The sequence below is a fragment of the Pezoporus wallicus genome, unplaced genomic scaffold (genome assembly GCF_028554395.1).
Source record: "Pezoporus wallicus isolate ANWC-B61680 ecotype Strahan unplaced genomic scaffold, APGP_CSIRO_Pwel_v1 scaffold_3294, whole genome shotgun sequence".
NCBI classification, from domain to species: domain Eukaryota; kingdom Metazoa; phylum Chordata; class Aves; order Psittaciformes; family Psittacidae; genus Pezoporus; species Pezoporus wallicus.
This window is the reverse complement of record NW_026635478.1, coordinates 7,888,502-7,910,946: the sequence shown is the minus strand read 5'-3', so window position 1 is coordinate 7,910,946 and position 22,445 is coordinate 7,888,502. Positions and strand designations below refer to the sequence as shown.

The following is a 22,445-nucleotide window of genomic DNA, read 5'->3' as shown; positions in this document are numbered from 1 at the left end:
TTTCCTTGTTTTCCTCAAATAGGTATGCAGAAGAACTCAGTTGATTCAGATCACTTGTCCTCTGACAAACTGCCCATGAGTTTTCCAAGTGGGGCTTGAGGAGTCTTTCAGTTGCAGAAGAGGAACAGGGCTAGAGGGTCCATGAGCTTTGGGAAAGTATCTGATTTGACAGTAAGCACACAACTTTAAAATAGTCATGCTTTGATGTAGAAGAGCAGCAAGGGCAAGAACTGGAGAAGTGTGAATCCCAGTCCCAGTCCTGGCCCTAACTCAGAGGTGCTTAGGGGATGGATTAGGTCTCTGCTCTTCGCTTTGAACAAGAAAACCACAACATAAAAGTATTACTTAGATTCATGATTCTTAGAACTGTCCCAGCTTTAAGGAACATATGGCTACCAGACCTCATGACTTCTTAGTCTGTTCTTCAGGGAAGCGGAAAAAGACTTAAGTATTTTGCTTATTTGTTTGGCAATTTCTTTAAGTGAACATGGAGGAATGTAGAAATTTGAGCAATGCAGGGAGTTAAGCTTAATCTTCCCAAATGTTAGCCTGTAAGTGAAATATGGTGGTTTTACGTTGATATGCACAGAAGTGAAAGCAGAGATAGAAGTGAGGAGAAGAACCATGGTTCTTAGGTTTTAGATCTATTTCTAAAATAGTTGTGTTTTCAAGTGGCAGTTTACCACAAACATTTATGTTTAATTAAAGTTGTCTTGTATATTGGAGGATCATAAATACCACACATATAGCATCTTCCCAGTTGTAATGGCATAGCTGGATAGTTGTGGAGTTAGAGCATTAACCTGCTCTCAGAAGACAGCTTGCAGAGGGCTATTATTACACTTGTCTGGGAAGGAGGAGGAGGATGTTCTTTCTTGTGCAAGGCATCACTTTTTGTCCCTTCCTGTACTCTGAAAGTGAGTGCAAGTGATCTTCTGTCTTTCAAATATCTGAAATAGTCAACAACTGAGATTTCCTAGACTTCATTCTTTTTAGAATAGAAAGGTGATTATAAAATATGAAAAAAAAGCAAGTTTTGTGACATCTGAACAGAGACTGGTTGTTTGGTACAGCTCAACTTCTTTATCCCACAGCTGCAATTATTTTAAATAAACAAAACCTTGTGGGTTTATCCCATAGAAAGAATTCCTATTAATTTTTGTATGCTAAACCATCTCATTTGAATTATGCTGGGGATTAGCCTGGGAAATGTTACGCAAATGGCTGATTTTTTTTAATTTTATTTTAACAGATCAAAACGCCTTTTCAGCTTATAAAAGCCTTTTTCCCATAATTGATATTAGTCCTGCTTTTTCTTTTAAGTCCTTAGAGAATTATGAATGTCAGTATTAGAATAAAAGGAAGATTGCGTTAGATAATTTTATGTGCAGGGCTCTGTTCCAAAGGAACCAAACTCAGATGAGGATCTCTGAGAACACTGGTAAAAAGGACATGATAAAAATAAGGTGGGGGTGAAGAAGACCAAAGGGGAGGAGGGGAAGGAATCAAAATCCACAAATCAAACTCAGCAGGGGCTTCCAATATAGCTGACATTCTGCACTTTTGGTCATTACAGTCCATCTGGAACATTTTGATGCTGTAGCATAACATTAGTTCAAGATTGTTTTCACTTAACACTGATCTTTTTTTTCCTAACTTCTGTGAAGCTTTCCAGTAATTGTAGTAACATGAGTTATCCTAGATTAACACAGGACGTGCCTGTAGGGAACTGAAGGCGTACAGACTGCATCCCTAAGACAGTAATGTTTAATGCCACAGTTGTTTTCTGACTCGGGAGCGGAAGATGAACGTCTGAAGGACAATTCTTAGTATATAAAGTCATATTGCTTCAGTTCCCACAGGAGAAGATGTTATCCCATATCACAGAGACGTCATGCTAGCAAATCCCTCCCCTACAGCAACAACAGGAAAGAGCAATGGCTCTTTTAAAAGTGGCTCTCCTTAACCTTATTTTAAGACCATCTCGATGGCTGCCCTTTAGTACATCTCAAAGACCACTTCTGAAGAGTGTTTCCTCTCACCTCCACTGCTTGTGCCTGGCAAAACAATGTCTGGAAAAACTAGCTGTACCACTAGCTGTACTAGCTGCATGACCAAGAAGGGTCTGAGAGTGATGAAGCATCACATGGCACAGAAATATGTCTTGTATGACCACTCCAGCTGTGGAAGGGACACAAGATACATTCACCCTCCTCCCCTCAATAAACCTTCATGCTTCTTCTGAAACACTGTAATTTCATTGTAAGGTGTAGAAATGGTCATTTCCACGCAACTTATGTCTCTGTGGTACAAAAAAAAAAAGGTTTATTTAAGAAGTGGAAGTATCATAGTCCCTTATTCATGAGATAGATACCTAAAATTAAACATAGGAATAAATGTGCTTTCTTCTTTTCTATGATGCAAATGTTTAGTGCTGCTTTTGAGATGAAAACCAATATTGTTTGAAATCACACCTCCCATTAAAAAAATTACAGCTTGTATTTTTTTTTCTGAATAACGTTGTAGGACATCTTTTGCCACTAATTTGAGCAGACATATAGGAAATGTCATAGACTTGTACCAGCCAGCCTACAGGTTTTTGTTGGCAGGCAGTGATCAAAATTAAGTTTTCCTCCAGCTTTTTACTGCATTGACAGTAAGCTACCTTAGAGTGAAAAGGAGGTAAGGATGTGAAGGGAATCTAATCAGCCTAATGCAGCTTCCTAACAATTTATATCCTCCATCATAGATGATGACAAGGTACTCCAAGGGGTAAATCTTTGGGGATGTTTACAAAATTTAAACTTTTCATAGGGAACATCTGTCAGGTTGTTATGTCTAGCCCATGCAACCCAGTCCAAGTCTGAGTGACAGCAGCAGCATAAAAAGAGCAAGATAAGAGACTGTTGGCCCTTTTTTAGGCTTTGGCTGATTTTAGCTTTTAGGCTAGTCTGATTTGCCATACACCAGTGTTAAGGAGCCTGATGGGGAGGAGGCCACTTTGTTTGGTGGGTACATTGTTGTCTTGATATTGTCCACTGTTCTGGAGGCCTTACAATGGCCAAGGTGCAGCCAGTATCAGGCAATGTCATCAAGTCAGCCAGCCCCTGTGTGCCGCAGTCCCTTTGGGGTGCAAGTGGATCAGACACAGCAGTTGTTAGACTTCAAATAAATGCTAATTTCCCTGGTAGAAGTAATCCAGCAGGAGTGTGGGGAGTTAAAGCCTCTGAGGTCCAGTTAGCAACTGGAAGTGTTGAGAGTGCAACTCAGTTACCGTCATGGACTCATAGGATAGTTAGGGTTGGAAAGGACCTTAAGATCATCTAGTTCCAACCCCCACTGCCATGGGCAAGGAAAAGCCCAATTTCTTAGTTGTCCTGAAGTATCAACTTTTGATGATACGGACTGGTGCTGTGCAGTAAATGTTTTGAGGAAGAATAGATCACAACTCAGGACACTGGTTAAAAAGTGAAATAGCTGGTTTCCAATCTCAACCTCATTACAAGTTTCTTCTGTAACCACAAAGGTCATTATCAAAATATAGTGGTCAAGACAGCCAAGTTAGCCCTGGAAATGGACCCCTAAATTAATGTAGTCCCAGTAGAAGTATTTCCACAGCAAAGCTTTTTGTTCCCGTACATTATTCCTATACTGCTGTATGGGTGCTGGGCCATATTTTATTTTTTCTTGAGCTAAGAAGCTTTTTCCTAAATACCTGCAGAGAAAATTGTGGCTGAATAATGCCCCTGATGACTTAGCTGCTTCAGGTATCAATGCCATTTAATCTGCAGAATGCCACTGGGATTAGAGACTGGAGAAATGTCAGCCTAAAATCCAGAAAAGCAGAAAAGAGGTTTACTCTACAGCAAGGATAATAATCCAGGCTAACTCTAAAAGTTAGTGTCTCACATAGGTAAGTTTAAGTATATGAAATATTTTAAAATAGATTATTGTGATGGCAGATCTAATATATTAGATCTAATGTATTAGATCTAATTAGATCTAATCTAGAAAGTTTGGAATCCCGTTCTAAAGTAATATTCTAAAGGCCAGAAATGCTTAGCAAGTTGGTGAAGTTATGGAACCATTATGTGACACACACCTACTTCTGGTACCATTTAGAGGTCTCATAAGTATTTCCATTAGACCCAGCTTTGTCCCATGCGGATATCTCTTGACATTTTGATCCTGTGCCATCTGGTTTTAACCAGCTACTTACTTCCCAATGAGCAAATTGTGTGACTGGTAGAGATTTAAACTGTTCATGACAACTTGAGCAATTGCTGCCAAATGATGTGGAATTATAATCCAGTGGATAGGCATTCTTGTCAAGATCTTTAAGCCCACAAATGAAAGCCTGTAATTCTAATTTGCTATTTAGGGACATGAAAACAAGATCTATGTTTTCCATAAAACTGGGCCTGCACCTGATACCGCTTGTCAGAAGATGCCTTATACTCCAAATCTTAGAAAATCAAAGCCAATTACCAAAGTTTTTAAAGCAGGGTTTAGGAATGGAGAAGTAGGCACCGCTTTGGGAAATTTCATCTCTGAACAGAAGAAGCTTGGCATAAAACCACTCTCACAACGAAACAGGACAGTCTTCCCCCCCCCCAAAAAAAGTGAAAGATGGCATGGAAGGCGGCCAATGTGAAATCAAAGCAGCCATAGCCAGGCTGGAGAGAAGTCAGCTGCAGATGAAAAGCAGAGATAAAAAACTTTGCATACTTTTCTCTGAAGCCCTGTGAGCTTGCATTCATGTGGGTGAATATCACTCATTTTCTAATGAATCACTGGAGCAGTTGAAGCAAATGACTAAATGAAGAGTAATTATGTGTTGCAACAAAATGCTAAAGGAAGCAGGGTGTCTTCAGTCTCCTAATGTCTTCAGACAAAGCCTCTTCTGGAAGATAAGTACTGACAAGACATAAAGTATCAGCTCCAGTGCTGGAGTAATTGAGGGCTATTGGCTTGTTTCACAGGGGAGATTCTTCCGACCTTAGGACCTAGTGGGCTCTTCAGTGAAGAGGTGACTTGAATACTTGCTTATGGTCCAATGTTAATCCTTCCTTGATTCCTCTGCTGCCTAGCATGAGTAGGAAACAGAAACAAGGTGAGTAAGAGCAACAGCAAGAAGAATCATTCAAATGTGCATCTCTAATGACTGGCTGTAGGAACAAGAGGCTGCCAAATACCAGTTGTATAGCTTATTTGGCTGTACGGGGCGGGGGGAGGAGGCAGACACCTTTGTCTCACTGGCCTTGTCCAAATAGCTCTTTCACAAGTCTTCTATGGGTAGACGGTACCAACATAAACTAAAATTCTCCAGGAATCACCAAGGTTATGGATACCCTCTAAGGCTATCACCTTTACCCTGGGTGATGATGACACTGATGAGCTCTCTTGCAAGAGGGTTGTTTTCATGTTCACCTTCTTTGCGGAATCAGAGCAGTTTCCCCTGCAAATCTATCAGAAGACAGTGCACAAAATTCATAGTATCTCGCACTCTGCAATTCCCATATCCCACTGGCAAAATTGTTTTCTGTTTTTATCACCTTTTTTTTTTCTGTTTTAATCACTTTATTTCACTTAGTTCAAAGTAGTTTTGCAGCAGTTAGGCTGGTCTGGACTTCAGTATGTGTCTTTCTTCAGTAAGAAGTAATGCAGTTCTGAGTAGCATCAGTCACCATAACTGTAGTTTTATCCTTAATAATTTAGAGTTCCTTCATGACTGTACCTCAACATGCAAGAAGGACTCAATAAATCTACAGGATTTGGGGTGGTAGGTTGTTTTGGTTTATGTGCAGCTTTCAAGGCATTAGAAATACAATTCACTTGGGAGCTTTTTCTTCTCTCTTCATTGAATGATGAAATTCATTTTAGCAACTGGAAAATCTTAGATTCGGTGCCACCATGTAAATTATCAGTTGGACAAAATGATGCCATTGCCTTGTGTATTATTAGAAAAAGACCACATGGAACTGTGCAAGTGTCCTGTAATAACGTGATTACAGTGTTAGACCCATGCCAGTTGAAAAATATGACTAATTGAATATTAGAATATTCAGAATACTCCTTCAATTATATGTTTGGCTGTCCACATAGACATAGGCAGTCTGTTGAAATACTATGTCAATTTGTACTATGGCAAGCTTGGAAGGTTTCCTTAGAAGAAAAGGGAAGGCTGGACAGCCTTTAGCATGTGTTGCAGTAACACCTAATCCTGCCATCTCGTCAGAGCCTGTTCATGGGGAAAGCAATGGGAAAGTAAACCCCAAAGGAACACCCAGGCAGTGCAGGAAGGTGCTCCTGTTTATCTTGTGAGGTCTGGTCCTCCAGCCCAAACTCATGCCTTGCTGTGGTGTGAAGTGTCATCCTGTGGCAATAGGAGGCACCTTTTGGGTGGCAGGAGAAATCAAGGTACCAGTCATGGCACAGCTTCTGCATCTTTTTGCAAGAACTTCTAAAATGATAGAATCACTTAGGTTGGAAAAGACCTTTAAGACTAAGTGTAACTGTTAACCCAGCACTGCCAAGTCCACCACTAAACCATGTCCCTGAGTGCCACATCTACACATCTTTTAAATACCTCTAGGGATGGTGACTCAACCGCTTTCCTGGGCAGCCTGTTCCAATGTTTGACAACCCTTTTGATGAAGCAGTTTTTCTTAATATCCAATCTAAACCTCCCCTGGTGCACATTGAGGCCATTTCCTCTTGTTCTATCACCTGTTACTTGGGAGAAGAGACTGATATCTCACTACAACCTCCTTTCAGGTAGTAGTAGAGAGCCGTATGGTCTCCCCTGAGTCTCCTTTCCTTCAGATCAACATTCCTACCCAACTTGCTGTCATTTGAAAACTCCTGAGGGTGCACTTGATCTCTTGGTCCAGATCACTGATAAAGATATTAAACAGAACTGGCCTCAGTACTGAGCCCTGCGGAACACCACCTGTGACTAGTCACCAACTGGATTTATCTACATTCACCACCACTTTTTGGGCTCAACCATCCAGCCAGTTTTTTACCAAGGGAAAACTATGGCTATCGAAGCCATAAGTAGCCAGTTTTTCCAGGAGAACGCTGTGGGAAACAGTGTCAAAGGCTTTACTAGAGACTACTTAGACAACATTCACAGCCTTTCCCCTACCCACTAAGTGCGTCACTTTGTTATAGATAGAGATCAGGTTAGTCAAGCAAGACTTGCCTTTCATAAACCCATGCTGACTGGGCCTGATCACCTGGTTGTCTTGTACATACCTTTTGGTGGCATATAAGATGATCTGCTCCATAACCTCCCTCAGCACCAAGGTCACACTAACAGGCTTGTGGTTCCCTTGGTCCTCTTTCTGACCGTTCCTGTAGATGGGCATCACATTTGCTAACTTCCAGGCAACTGGGACCTCCCCAGCTAGCCAGAACTGCTGATAAAGGATTGAACATGGCTTGGAGATCACTTCCCCCAGCTCCCTCAGTACCCTTGGATGGATCCCATCCAGCCTCATAGACTTGAAGCAGTTTTTTGAAAGAACCTGATTTCTATTGCCAAATTACAGCCTCTGTAATTATAGTCTGGTTGCCTTGAGTTTGAATTGAATGCACAAATAAATAATAAATAAATTAAAATGTGTTTTAAAAATGCTAACTGGGCAGAATGGCAGAAAGCATAGGGGTGCGGCCATAGGGGTTGAAAAAGCATACTTTATTTTATTTTTTGATACTTTTTGCCTGAAATAGCCTCATATTTTCAGGTCAGCTTATGGCCAAGAAAAACACAGATCAAACCAAAGCCCACAGGAAACCGTAGCAGCCCTAAGAAAGGCCAGCGAATGAAGGGTGTAGAAAAATCACTGTGAATGATATCATTGACCACTGGCAGTGGGAAACTCTGAGGACTTGTAGCTGCTCATAAAGAGGAGTTGGGGAAATGAAATGTTAAAATATTCTGGATTTTTATTTATTTGTCTACTGTTTTCTAAGAATCCTGGGAAAACCAGCTTCATTATGATTGCCACCCATTGCTTTCTGACTTTTAAGGTCCCATGGATGCAATTTATGCCTCTGAGTTTCTATAGATACAGGAGGTTAAATCTGTTCCTGGCCTTGCGAAAGTTGCCAGGAGTTTTGCCATTCAATAGGACACAGATTTCACTGTAGATTTTCAGTGGCACAGTCTTAGACAGAGCAAGTCAAAATGCTGCCACTTCAAAGAGCAACACTTTACAAAGCAGAGGAGGCTCCATTTAGCAGTTTGTGGCTTAGAATCACTTCTGTTACTTTATCAGCATTGAGTATGCTAGCACAGTATGAATTAAGTGCACGGGATATGAGTTTCCACATTTAATTAGAAGCAGCTTTCTTGCAGATGTTGATGTGGACCTAATCCTAGAAAGCAAGAGTGAGGAAGCATAGAAGCAAATTGAGAGTGCTTCAGGTGGATATTGAGCTGGACTTATTAGATCACAATCATCTTCTGATGGTACAAAAGGGCTTTGTGTTCAAGTATTTTTTTACAGCTGGCCATGATCTTTTGTTAATGCATCTGAATGCACTGGTCTGTAGGCTGGGGTTTTGTTGCTCTCCTCTGCTGTCTTTCGGAGACTTGATTTCATGTGTGTGGTAGACTACATTTTAACACAAAGCCTGTGTCACAGATCACCTTTCCTACTGTTTCTGAGCACAGATTGTCCTTTCGTAGTATCTGTTGCAATGATTTTAATTGAAACGTGATACTGAGAAAGCAGAAAAGATATTGGGTATCATCAGTTCATGGTTTCCACAGCTCAGAAGTCAGGGAGCACGTGCCATGTGATGAGGCAATTCTCAGTAGACCACAATATGGGGAATGTGGAGTGTAGCTGTACTGCTGATGCTTTCTCAGCAGCAAAAGGGGGTCGGCTGACTTCTGAGCTATTTTTGTGCTTCGGTGTGTAGGCAACCTACAGTTAGTAGTTCATGGTACAGCCTCTTTGATGCTTTGCTACTGCTCTTTAGACTTGGTATCTTAGCACACAAGATATCCCTGCTTGCCTGCAGTTGCAGGTATTTCTACAAAAGCATGCTGGAATATTACCAAAGCTAAAATTGAAGTAGAGGCAAAATGAACCAAGGTCACAAGTCAGTGAATCTGGGACAAATCCATAGCTCTGCGTGCTACTCTGATGCCCTGTCCACCACATGTGGTGGATTGGTGTATGGTGCTCCTTTCCCAGCTTCAGTATCTGGCTTACACTGGCTAAAGTTCAGCCTAAACAATCTGAAGGTGATGTAGGTAGTCGTTGGTGGTTCATCTCGTAGAGATGGTGAAGGAACAAGGTTAAATACCACAGTTTTCTCACTCTCATCATTCCCCAGAGTCACAAAATAGTTTACAATGTTAAATTATCTGTATTAGAACTGTTTCTCCATGCAACTGGAGACCACCCAGAACCCAGATGCAGCAGCATCCTCTCCAAGGAGATGATAGGCTGAAATTATCTGGAGTTCACTGCCCATAAGGCATATTCTGGGCTTGTTATGTGCACACAGGCAGTGCTCAGGGGAGTTGTCTCGGAGCACTCTGTTTCTGGTGTGCTTTGTTTGCATTTGTGTAATGGAATCATTTAAAAAATAAATAACAGTTTAAAAATAAATTAGTGACCTTCATATTTAATGTTTATCTAGGATAACTGGCATCCATGTCCATACTAAAAAAAAACCCTTTACTGGCTTTATGAATCTGTTTATTCAAGTATCTGTATTTCAAAAGAGGCTCGTAATATTTGCATGTTAAGTAACACACAGTTTCTTTTATCAAGAAAGTTTCTTCCCTATGTAATTCCAAGATGAAAAGAGAATGTTGTGCTTTGAAACAAAACTTTCAACTAAATTTGCCAGTCTCAATAGCACAAGTAGCTCCAGTGTAGTTTTCTTTGCCATAGACTCCAGACTTGCTGTAAGACCAAATCAAGAACCTAGCTGTTTGAAATGATTTATCGTTTTTTTCAGCTGTACCTGAAAATAGAAAGTGTCTACTGGTGTCACCAGAGTACTTTAGAGAGTTTTCCATGTGACTTTTAAATGAAAGACAAATTACTTACCAGGCATTGATTCTGTACATGTAGTCTTCATGTATGGTCAGAGGCAACATGGATTATTAGAAGAGCATTTACAGCAAATTGAGAAAATCAGATCTGAGACACACACCTTTATCACCCACTCCTTTTGGATGCCTCCGTGTGGCTTGTCCATTGATTTTACTTTAAGACATATTGACTATATTGTCCCAAATGTTCACTTCCTCGATGGAACTGGCTCCATCTAAGTCCTCTTTTGGGCTGAGCATTAAATGTCCTGCTGAAAGAGTCCTGAAACTCATTTCAGATGTGTTAGCTGGTGCCCATGGTGCCAATATGAAATCCAACAACACAAGTGATGTAATTTTTCAAAGCCATTTTGAAAAAGCTTGGATCTTTCTTAATCAGACCTACTGTAAGATACGTTGGAGTGAGCTTATTGTGGGGATTTGAGAGTTGCAGGGATCAGTCGCCGAGAGTTCATACCCGTATGAAAGGAACAGAAGAATTACAATGCTCTGCAGAGCTTTGATTAACTGTCTCCAGAGTAAATACAACCTCTGGAATAAAAGCTTTCTCTCACACCAGGCCCCAAAATTGGCAACTTTAGCACATTCTCTGTTCACCTCCAGGATGGCTGGCAGGTTCAGCCAAAGGAGAGAGACTGTAAATTACAACAAAAAAAGAATTAGAAGATGTTATTTTAGTCAGACTACTGAATGACTTCATTGCCAAGGTGGTGCACGGTGTGCACAGTAATCAGGCTTCTGTAGACCCATTGCAGGATCTTGCTCTTTGGGGTTGTGTCGGGGAAGGCTCAGAAAGAAATCTTTCAGCACACCCTTACGGTTGAATGATCAGGCAAGTCCTGTATCCTTTTCATTGTCCTTCTCTTGTATCTACCTCAGATCACTCTTTGCATAAGCAGTAATTCTGAATTCTTTCAGCCAGGACATCAGGCACCAGTTTTGCAGAACATGACCTACTCATGTAGACACGTGTGTCCACAGAGTTCCAAAAAGAGTATCAGAGGATCCTTGCTAGGAGCTGCCGTTGAATGATTTTCACCCAACTCCACTGCATTATTTTAAATTCTGCCCTGATTCTTACAGAGAAATGCAAAATATTAGAAAGTTCTTTGTGCTGTGCTATGTTTATGTTGTCAGAGCTAAAATCTCACTGTTAATTACTGGATTTAGTTTCCTGCTCTGCCATTGCTCTCCCATGCAGGCAAGCTGAATTGCCTTGCAGTATTTCAAGTGAGATGTTTACTGCCAGTGTTAGCCAAAGAAAGGATTTTAAATGCTCCCTTATTTTGAATTATTCTCCCTGCTGATTGTATGCTTCTTCAACTCACTTTCCCTAGGCTCTAAACATCTCTTAGAAAAAACAACCTGTCTTTCCCACAGCAAGGTTGTCCCCCAACCTCTCTTCCTGAGAGCTGGCATGCATGAAGCAAAAACAAATTGCAGGACTGGAGTTTTCAAGGGAACATACCTACCATTAATGAAAAGAAAAGAACGTTTCCCATTGAACATTGCCATCAGGTAGGTGACTGAACAAGAGGCAGCAAGAATAACAGGCTGTAACATAGCTGGAAACTTAATTAATAAAACTAGTAGTTGTGGATCTTTTTAACAGGACAACTTAGAGAACATTAATTCTGAGTGTTTCCGTGTAGCTTAGTGGAGCTAATGCTATGACTGTGTGAACATTTATATGGAGAGGAGAAACTGGTGGTGCAAGTCGGGAATATTCTTTAGTGCAAGGCTGTATTGGAGAGACTGCTGCCAACACCAGAGGAGGTCGACATTTCTTTACCCCATTTTCTGAAAGCTCTGGCTCAGGTCAGCTCAGGGAAATCTCCATGTTCATACCTTCTGCTGTCCACTTGCTTTTCCCGATATTGCCAACACATGTAGATGTTTGCTAAATTCACCATGCCCTTCGTTGTCACTAGGCAAGGGGAGCTTTCTCTTGAATTCGAAATTCAGCTTTTGAGTCAACCTTCTCATGCAGCACCCTGCTTTGCAATTTTTTTGCACTTACTCACTTAGGAAAGTGACTAAATTGTGCTTTTTCTTTATTTTGTTTAAAGTTGCTAGTTGGTCTTTAATTTTTAAGGAGGGCAATGATTATTCTGTACTTTGTTACCTGCAAGTCTTGTGAATCATCTTTTACAACAATATAGCAGGTTTCCTTCTTTTTTTATCCTTCCCATAGAATTCCCAGGACAGCAGCCTGCGTTCTACAAAGTCCAAAGTGCCAGCCAAGGGGTAGAAAAAGCAGCACCAGAAAGGGACTTGTAAAGCAGCAGGGAGTGTGTGGCTTCTGAGAAGGGGAAGATGCATGCTGAGGGACTTCAGGATGTGCTGAGACTGTTGTGAGGCAGATAGGTTCTACCTCACTGTAAACAGAATTGTGATGGTAAAAGCAAGCAAACCCCAAAAGATGCACCTTGCAACAACACAGGGTTCAGATGGGGAATTAACTGCTTTTAATCTACTTATTCTGTCTCACTTTGAAGACTTTTTGCAGGGCAAGGTCTTGGAGGCAATGAACATAACATTTCAGTTTAAAAGTCTTACAAGTATTTTTAGGGTGCTTAAGATAAGAGTCTGGGGAGGCCCATCTCAGTGTCATGCTTCTCTGGTTAATGCATCAGTATGACATCACTTGTGTAGTCTCTTTCATCACTAGAATTTTTGAACTCTGGCATTGTGTGTGACTGATACTACCAAAGTCATGGTAGTGTAAGGCGTAACAACCAGTATGAGCCCCAGTTTGCAGTGGGAAGTCATCTAGAGTCACCTAGGTGCTAAAAACCCCACAACTAAGGCCCCAGCCCTCTTTCCCTCCCAAACCTCAAGGGCAGATTTGTTTAATGTGAAAAGCAGTGATGCCTACTATTGCGTGGAGCTCATGGTACAGCTAAGGACTTCTCTTTGTGAAATGCTCATCTGTATAGAGAGTTTTCGCAAAGCCTGTTTATCCTAAACCTCTCATAAGCTTGATTTTGAGAGCCGAAGGATATTTGTTTCCCTTACACTTCTTTCCAGGGGGATAAATAAGCCCAGACTGTTACCAGGAGAGAAGACCTAAACTTTACATCTGTGAAGGGGAAAGGGACTGCTGCAGAAACACATGCAAAAAGCCTTTGTAATAAACACTGCCCAGAACATGAATATAGTACATGGCTTCATTGAGATGATGCAGGTTAAAGGTAAAGCAAATTTCTGCAGTGTATGCATGGAGTTTCAGATGTCCTCTTCTCATGCAGTGCTGCCGCATGGTAGTGTCTACAGAGCTCTTAGTGACTTATCCTGGGAGCAGCCATGAGTGGAACTCACAACTCTGGTCTGCAGAGAGCCTTTCCAGTCATACTTGGCAGTGTATCAAGCCACTGGGTCTCAGGTGGGCAGGGTCCCCTTTGTCATGGAGAGACAATGTGGGACTGCACAGTTGCAGGTGTGTGGTGTACCTGGGCAGCAAACTGGATATTGTCAGCAGCACTGCATTCCTTCTCCAAGCACAACATGAACCTTTCCACTGCGTGATCTTTTGGGGATGTCTAGAAAAGTCTTTATCGCTTCACTGGACTGTGCTTAACCCACTGACTGATGAAGGCTAGGACTGATTTGCCTCCACGTTGTTGTTCTTCAGCACTTTAGAGCCAGGCCTCCCCTTTGGCAGAGTAGGTGTCTGAGGCATTAGGATCTCTTGTTTTACCACCTCATTACTTACCTGGACATCCATCTCTTGCAGCCAGTGGTTTGCTATTGCTGGCAAAGTATTAGAATAAAAAATACTAAAAAAAAAAAAAAAAAAAATGCCCACATAAACAGAAAAGCCAAACTCAAACCAGAATTCAAAGTTGCTGCTTAAATTTGGGACTTACTATTGCTTGCATGAGTGAAATGAAGGATTTGGGTTTGTTCCCTCCCCCTTAGCGCTTCGTCCATTTTCCAATTTCTTCTGGTTACATTCATTTTCTTTCCCAGTTGCAGTTCTCTCATGTTAAGCCTGCACTAAGTCATGAGCCAGGGGTGTGTATTGTTCATCACACCATGAGGATCTCACTACCCATACATCTTGATGCAGTTTTGTATGGATGATTGCAGAGTTTGCAGATCCTTTTCCCCCTCCCTCATAGCTGTTTGTGAGGTTTTGAGCCCTTTCTTCTGCAAGCCTTGCTGCCATGGTTTTCTTTTCAGTGGTTTGGATGCTGAGACTAGCATTTGCGCCAGTGCCATATTGCTTGTTTTCAGCAGCACTGCTGGACTATTTAACTTTTTTCCTGACTCGAATCTAATCTCACAGTATGGTTGTCTATACTGTCTGAAGTCTGTCTCCAGCCCTTCTGCAGGAGCTTTGGGGTCCTGTGGGTACTGGACTCTTATCAGCTTCTCTGCTGACTTCCTATGTGATCTTGGAGCAGTCAATTTGGATGCAGTTTTCAGAAGCACTGTTGAAAGTAAGTGAGATTTCTGCTCCTAAGCTACTTCAGCCTTTCAGAGCATTGTTCTGTCTATGGTGTCTGTTTGTCTTCCCACCTCTCCTCCTAATGTTCAGGCTGCTGGCTTTTTGGAGCACTGCTGCTTCTTGCTGCTGTTTCTGTGTATGTGCCCTTGGCCTAATGCAGTGGGATCCCTGTCTCAAGTAACAGTGATAGCATCTCAGGTGGACAAATGCAGGACCGTACTGGAGCTCACTGTGAATGAATCTGAAATCTAGGCTGGAACGACCTGAGCAAGGGATATTGATATTAAATGCTCTTCTCTGTTAACCAGTTGCATATGGCTGCCTGAATATGGCTGCAAGCAGCCCTGTTTAACATTCAGGAGTTTTCATCTGCAGGCGTGGGTCACAAATAGTGAATATGGGGTAACCAGGATCCTGTAGTGAGCCCATGAGTTGTGGATGTGTCCAACTCACATGGGCAGGGCAGTGGCTGCTTGTCAGGGCTTGCAGATGCCATACACCCAATTGCATCTGAAGCCTGGATCTGGCCACACAGCAATCCAAGAGCCAGATCCAAGAGCCAATGCAATGCACTGCAGCAGCTGCTGCAGGTGGAGGAAGGGAAGAGTAAAGAGCCATTAGATGCCCTTAATAAATATCTACCCAGCTATGATATAAAGAAGGGGGAGGAAGGGCAGAGGAAGGTAGAAGGGAGGCAGGCAGGCAGGAAGGAAGGAAGAAAGGAAGGACTGTGTGCTACTGCAGGGGAATTTTTTAATCTTATTTTGGTTGAAGAAATAGAAAACACTGCTATGTAAAATATGCCAAAATACATTTATTTTTTTTTTAAGGTAAACATTGATGGGGTGTTTATTCCTCCAGCATTTCCATGTACATGTTGAAATATTTGAATCAATGTTTTAAAAGAGGAATTTATAGCAGAAATCCCGATACATGAGTTTACTTAAATGAGCAATGAGTACACGCCAGTTCCATCAGAAGTTGATCTGAGGAGCACAGGAGATACTGGGTAGTGGGTGTGCTGTTCTTTGTGCCTGTTTCTTTGCAAGTGGGAATTTGGGGTCCTAACTTTATGGTTCTTTTTTGTAAATCTCATTGTAAATCTGGCATAGCATTGCTCATTGGAAAATGTTGCAAACTGTGCAAAACTGTAAGTATTCTGTATCACAAGCCTCAAATTTTCATCACTTGACTATCACACCACCGATGTGTAATCAGCAGCTTGAAATCATGATAGCTAGAAAGCTGCATTAAAATGGAAAACCTAGTCAACCCGATTTTCTATTTTCTTTTTAAGCAGACAAGAATAAACACCACAAATGCAAACTGGTCCCTTCTGTGGGCATATTCTCTCAAATATTTCTTAGAGGCTTTACTCTTTTAACCAATGAATAACTGGTTGAGTTCATATCAAACATATTGTTATTCATGCTAATATTTTCAAATGTGAAGCTATCTGTCTGTGGTATATTTTACAGAAATTGTTTCAGTGCTAGCCAAAACCTGAAAGCTGCAGTTACTGAAGGTCTGGCAAGACAGAAATCTGACATTGGTTTAAAGGAGCAATGTGTTGTGAGTGCTTGACTTGTCTTCAAGAGTGGTTCTGACAGACAGAAGATTTTAAGCTTATTAACATTGGAAGTCAGGCAGATGGTTTAGTTCCTGTGTTGTCCATGCTCAATGAACATGAAACCGTCCTAGAAATACTGGGCTGAGGCAGAAGGTCCGCTCAGAATAGGAAGCAACAGGAGCATATCTGTGTTGTGATCCCTGGGTACCACCTGCACTTCCAGAGGTGCCCAAGGGAGCATGGCACCTAAATCCTATTGCCTTGCCTTGCTAAAATGGTGACCAAAAAAAGATGAGTACCAGCCCTGAAGCACACACTACCCCCAGTTTTGTGATCCTCCCACCATGTCCTTTCCCCAAGACTAGCTTCTCCACTGCCAGACTGCATGCAGCACAGCACAAACACATGAAACCCGTCTGGCTGACTGCAAGATTTCTGGTTGCAGAGCCAGCTTCAGAGTGAACTTGGCCCCAGCTGCAGAGTTAATCGGAAATATTTATCCAGCAAACTTGCCTGGTGGATTTCATGTGCTGTTTGATTTCCTCATTCTTGGTGTTTAATCTGTCATATCAGAACATGTGGCTTAGTAGAGTTGGTTGATTCTGTCTAGAGGAGTGGGAAGGATGGCAGGTGAAGCCCAGAGATGGTGCAACTCCAAGCCCCACTATGGATCTCCACCTTCTGGAAAGCCTGATGAGGACAAGGAGGGTGAAGTTTCAGCCAGAGATTTTGGAGAAGGGTTGATGGACAGCCCCCAGCTGAGAGCAGGCACTGGTTGGATCATCAGTGTTCAGTACAATGCCCTCCTTTGGGTAAAAGAGATAGAAGTAGGATATCTCTGTGCAGGATCATTGGCTGATTACCACAGTGTAATTGCCAAGTAATCCTAATAGTGTTTGTCCTTTAATCCAAAATGCTCTTAACCAAGTCATCTGAACTCTTTAAAATAAAAGTATTTGTTCAGTTGCAGCTCTAAAAATACATGTATCTCTTCTTCCTTGCTCTTTTTAACTAGTTGAGCAATACCTTGACTTTGTTTCAAAGCCCTTTTGCCAAGTTTTTGTCTTAAGCACCAGTGACAAGAATATGAAAGGAATTAGAAAATTATTATGGGATTAAGACAGAATCTTGCTCATACACAAAAGACATGTTGATTCCTTGTCCTCTGAAGTGAGTAGCATAGGTTCTGCAATTTAATCTGGTGTAGCCAAACACAAAAGAAGCTCATGTGCAGTAATGTATGTGGTAGGTTGGAGTGTAATGCATGGAACAAGCTTTGATTAAATAAAACAACACCCTCCCCGAAACAGTCTTTAAAGGAATAACAAAAAATATCTTTCAGTTTTTAGTGAACTGAAGAAAAATTATGCCCTGTGTTTGTGAAGAAATAGTTATTTCTATGATAAATAGCAAAAGTGGGTTCGCTTCTAGCTACCTGATTTTATAATGTTTCTGTCTCTCTCATCAGCAGAGAGGTGCTTTGCTGCATGCGTGGACATTTTTCTAATTCCACAATCATTTCCCATATACAGGAAAACTAGGTTGGGTACAAAAATAATTTGTTTGCTCCTTCTTTGTGAGTTGTTCTCCACATCTAATTTTCAGCAAATGGAAAGGCCCCCCTCCATATCCTCTTCTTTGCACCACAGATATGTCCACAGTTTTTCTAACAATGCCATGTATATGAGAAAGAACCTTTTTTTTTTTTTGGTGAGAATGACATCCAGCTCTGTGGATTTCTGCTTGTAACAAAATCTGACCAAAAATTAATTACTTTAAAACTCTACTGAGTGGACTTGCAGCTATTTGAAACTCCCAGCTAACTAATGATTAGTCTTAAACCATGAACTCTAAGGTTAGTGCTTGCAAACCATAAAGTTAATGTAAATGGGAATCTTGCATCAGTGAGGACTTCAGGATGTGGCTGTGTGCATTACTTTGTTGCTTATTCCAGTTCCTGTTTTCTTCTGCCTTTGAAAACCCCGTTTGAAGTTTGCTTCTTAATCTCCTAAGTTGTTGACTTGAAAGTGCATATCGGCCCTCTTATGTATGAGTCACACCAGCCCTCAGTCATCAGCATTGTCCAGAAATGTAATGTTTCCCTTCTCATCTCTTCTTACCCCCTTAACCAAGGGCAGCTATGATTCATACTGTAAAAGGGCTTGATGATTTGCATTTGATATGAGTCAACAACTAATTCAAGATCAAGAAACAGCATCAAACAGGCCTTACAAAAAGGGAAGGAAGCTCTCTTATTTACTGTGGCTGAACCAAAAGTAGAGGCATAGACATTATACTTGAAAAAAACAAAAAAGTAGATTACACTGACTTGAAAACCTCTTCTCATAGATACTACAAATGCTTGAAGAAATTAAAATACAATCAAATACCTTGTGTTCCAAGCAAATCAAACTGTTGTTTCTTTCTTAATCATCCCTGCCAAGGAAACTATTCTGCTTTTTTTTCTTTACAGAAATCTTTGTGCTAGACTCTTTTCAGGTGAGCAAAACAGATCTAAAAATCTCCCATAAGAAATCCTTTCAGGAATGCACTTAAAGTATACACATCTCATCTTTATTTTAGACATAAGTAATTATGTGCTTACCTGCTATTGATGTCTGTAGACTTAAATCACCTCTTTAAAGTTAAGTACATTTATAAATTATTTTCCTTCATTGAGGTCTAAATGCACAAAACAAGGCAGAGGTCTAGGGGGAGGTCAAAACAGGCCAAATGGCTATAATGAAACCATAGGTCCCCGCTTGCAAATCTAGACATTTACTTCAGCGATTTTGAACTACCACCATTTACCAATTCTGGATAAGTAATGCAGCTAAGCAGGAGCACACTTTGCAGGATGACTGCGCCCCATAGTTTCAAGGCAATTTTCCTTGGAGCAAATTGATATATGCACTATGAATCTTGCCTTTTACCTTCTCTTTTTCAAAATTCACTTTGCCCAGAAGATGACCTGTTTCTTTAAACTGTCTTGAAAGAAGATGCTAGAGGAGATGGAAAGAGAAAATTTTGGTAACATAATAAAGGAATTAATATGTCTCTTCTCCCTCTCCTTGTCTCTCTCTAAATATTGTCTCTCTCTCTTCAGTTTCTTCCCTTTTGCCATTTGCCATCATCATAGTTGTCTACCTTAACTGTAAGTTCTGTGAAGCTCATCTTATGTCTACAGGTGGTGACCAACAAACCACCTGGCATTTTCAATGTAAGCTACTGACTGCTCAAAGGAAGAGTTTGGGAAAAAGGGAGATAGATCCCTGATCAAAGTCAGTCTACTTACCTTAATAGCTGTAAGCTAAGTAGGCAAAATAAGGTGCTGGATCTCACAAATGACTTTCATTTCTCCATGAAGGAGGGGGAAAAAATTAAGTGACAATGCAGCTAATTCTGCATAGCTTTCCATCAGGCTCTGAGCTGGTACTCATTTGCTTGTAGCTCTCCAAAGTGTTTTGTTCAGCCCCTTAAACCAGTGTTGGCCGACATCCTCTCTCTTTTCTTGTCTGCTCTAGTTTGAATCTTGGAGCCTCAGGATGTTTGTCTTTCTTCTTTCTTTTGTGCAGTTTCTAGATGGGTGCTATTTGTGTGGACGTTCTTAGTACTCTTCTCAGAGAAACTGATAAACTTGTTTTATAGGAAACAAGTGATTTTTACAGCAGCATTTCTGTCAGGTACCTTGTGTGTGCCGTTTTGTGACTACAAAGACTTTAAGTCGTGACATACTGTCACAGTATGTCTGCTGCTTTAATTTGTTTGAATATATTTATTAAAATTTACAAAAATGCATTCATAGCATCGTTGGTTTTTCAAGGCAGGTAAGTTCTATGCAGAAATTTTTTAAGTGAGATCACATATTTTATGATTGCATACTCTAATGGTGATGTTTTTGGAAATTAGGAATAATAATCCACAACAAAACCATTAATAGTTATTCGTTTATGTACATAAACCTATATACACCAAATGTGGCCTATAGGTCTAACTTTGTTTAAAATTACAATCAGGATTTCTTCCTTCTCCCGCAGTTTTTGAGTATTCCTATTTTTGACGTTTGTTTGTTTGTTTTTTGGGGGGATGTCCCTTTATCCGCATTAATTTTGAGGCAATGCCATGTATTTTCAACTAGTCTTCTCAGCTTCTGGTGTCCACACACCTTTCATGTACTTATTTTTGTTATTGCCCATGTTAAAACTTTACATGCTGCTGATCTAGAACCTTTGAGTAAAGTACCATCTGCAACATGAATTTCTCATTCCAAGCTGTTAAAAGGAGTAGGTTTACGTTTGGAAGGCCAGCCAACCCTCATCACTGGTATCACCTTTCACAAACTCTCAATTTTGCATTATGGTCTCTTGAAGTGACAGGCCGCATCCTGCCTGAGACCGAGGACATTTTCTCAAGCCTATTTACATGAACAACAACAGATTCTGGTGTTTGTACTACCTCTCTTTCATTAAAAGCTCAGACAGAATGTCTGCTGACACAAGGTCTTTCCCAGGTTTATATTCTAGCTATAAATCATCCATCTGCAATCGACGGAATAACCTTTTCAAGGAAAGTTGTGTTTGTGAAACACTTTTCTCCATCATTGTCATAAGCGGTTTGCAGTCTGCTTCTACAAATGAGGAACTGGGTTTGTTTTGTGCATGCATAAGCACCAGAGACTTTTAATTTTCCTGACCATATTCACTAGCATCCAGCTTAAGTCAGGTTTCCTGCAGCATTAACTAGTGTCTGGTGATTCCCATTGTCACAAAAATGTTGTTGTGAGGCCTCAGCAGGCTCAGTTGCCAATTTTGTAGAGCAGAAAATCAAAGGAAGGGCATCTCTATAAATTGTGCTTAGGCTAGTTGTTGTGATTAACGTCTTTCATACACTGTCCATTTTTTCAAAATAAAGCTTTTAGATCAAGAGTTACAGCAGCCAGACTGGATAGATTTTTTTCAGCCAAATTTATCATTCCTGTGTACTTTCCTCCTTTTTAAGTAGAGAAATAGTGATAACCATCTATAACCCCCCAAGGCCTAGCAGGGCCCCTAGATCAGTTCTAGTTTCCCTACATAAGTTAATTATTCACCCCTACATTTACATCGCTGTCTGTTAAGTTCCAACCTTACACTACTGAGTCCATGCCCATGATAGAGTTCCATTATTTATACTTACAGCAAAATACCATCAGTAAACTTCAGTATCTTCCCATGCTTGGATATCCTTTTGTGAATTATATGGGTGCAGAGCATAGCCTAAAAATTATGGTAAAGCGCTGTGTTAGAGAGCGTAAGTTAAAATTTCACAGACACAATTTCCTCTTCTAAAGAAATTTTCCACAAGCCATTTGAAGTACTTAGGGTGAGATGAGAGGGAGGGAGGCAAAATACATTTATTAAGAAATGCCTTTCCTGGTAGATATGTGGAGTTCTGTAGAAAGATTTTGGCTCAGCCCCTTGGGAGGCAGGTGTAGGTAAAGATTTTCCATTTTCTTTGCTGGAGCTGGTAAAGACCCCTTCTAAAAGGTGCATCAGGGCTCTCTGCTAGACTCAGAGCAAGAAGTCTAATTTCTTCCTTAAGTTTTCATCTAAGTACACTTCTAAGTATGTGTTGGCTCATGTATAACAGGGAAATTGAGTTCTGTTAACTGTATTTTGTATTCCATTGATAGCTTTTCTATGCCATTAAAAACATCTGAGAATATAATTTCTACCTTTTAATGGCTTCTGTCCTCCTACTGTATTCACTTTCTTAACAACCTAATATCTGGCATTTTCACCCCTTGAGTAAGTACTCCCTTTCCTGAAAATGTTTTATAAGAAAACAGTTATAAATGTTATTTCTTCAAGATTTTGTTATACTTTCACATGGAGTTCGTATCCACGCATAAAGTTTTGATTTTATTCTAGTGTCATCAAAGAAAGCTTTTATCAATTTTTTTCCTATAACAGGCTTTTCTTTTCAAAACCATTTCTGTAACGTCAGCTAACTGGTAGCCTATACACACTCTGAGTGTGAGAATAACTTATGCACCAAAATCTAACCTATAAAAACATAGTATTTCGGGTACTGGTTCTAGATATATATGAAAAGTCCCACAACATTTTCCTGTTTTCCTTTTCACAGTATGCACATGAGCAATCGGGGGGGGGGGGGTGTCTGCTGTTGTTGTGGGGTTTGACTTTGCCAAAGCCAAGGTATACAACATCCATTTCCTTTCCACTTCTTTTGTCCACAGGGCTGGTCACCTTGCCAGAGAAGGTTGGTCATCATCTTTTGCCTTTGGTAAATCTATGCTGGCTGCTTCAGGTCACTTTATTGCTCTTCGCATGCCTGGA

At 40.8% G+C, this 22,445-nt stretch overlaps 1 long non-coding RNA gene across 1 annotated transcript in view; it reads left to right on the top strand.

The window, feature by feature from the left end:
- The window catches only part of LOC130608667 (uncharacterized), a 50,179-nt gene extending 35,405 nt beyond the window's left edge, over positions 1-14,774 (top strand). The window contains exons 7-8 of the long non-coding RNA XR_008974607.1: positions 14,411-14,529; positions 14,628-14,774. This is a non-coding gene — a long non-coding RNA (uncharacterized LOC130608667). The remainder of the gene's footprint in view (positions 1-14,410; positions 14,530-14,627) is intronic.
- The last annotated feature ends 7,671 nt before the right edge of the window (positions 14,775-22,445 follow it).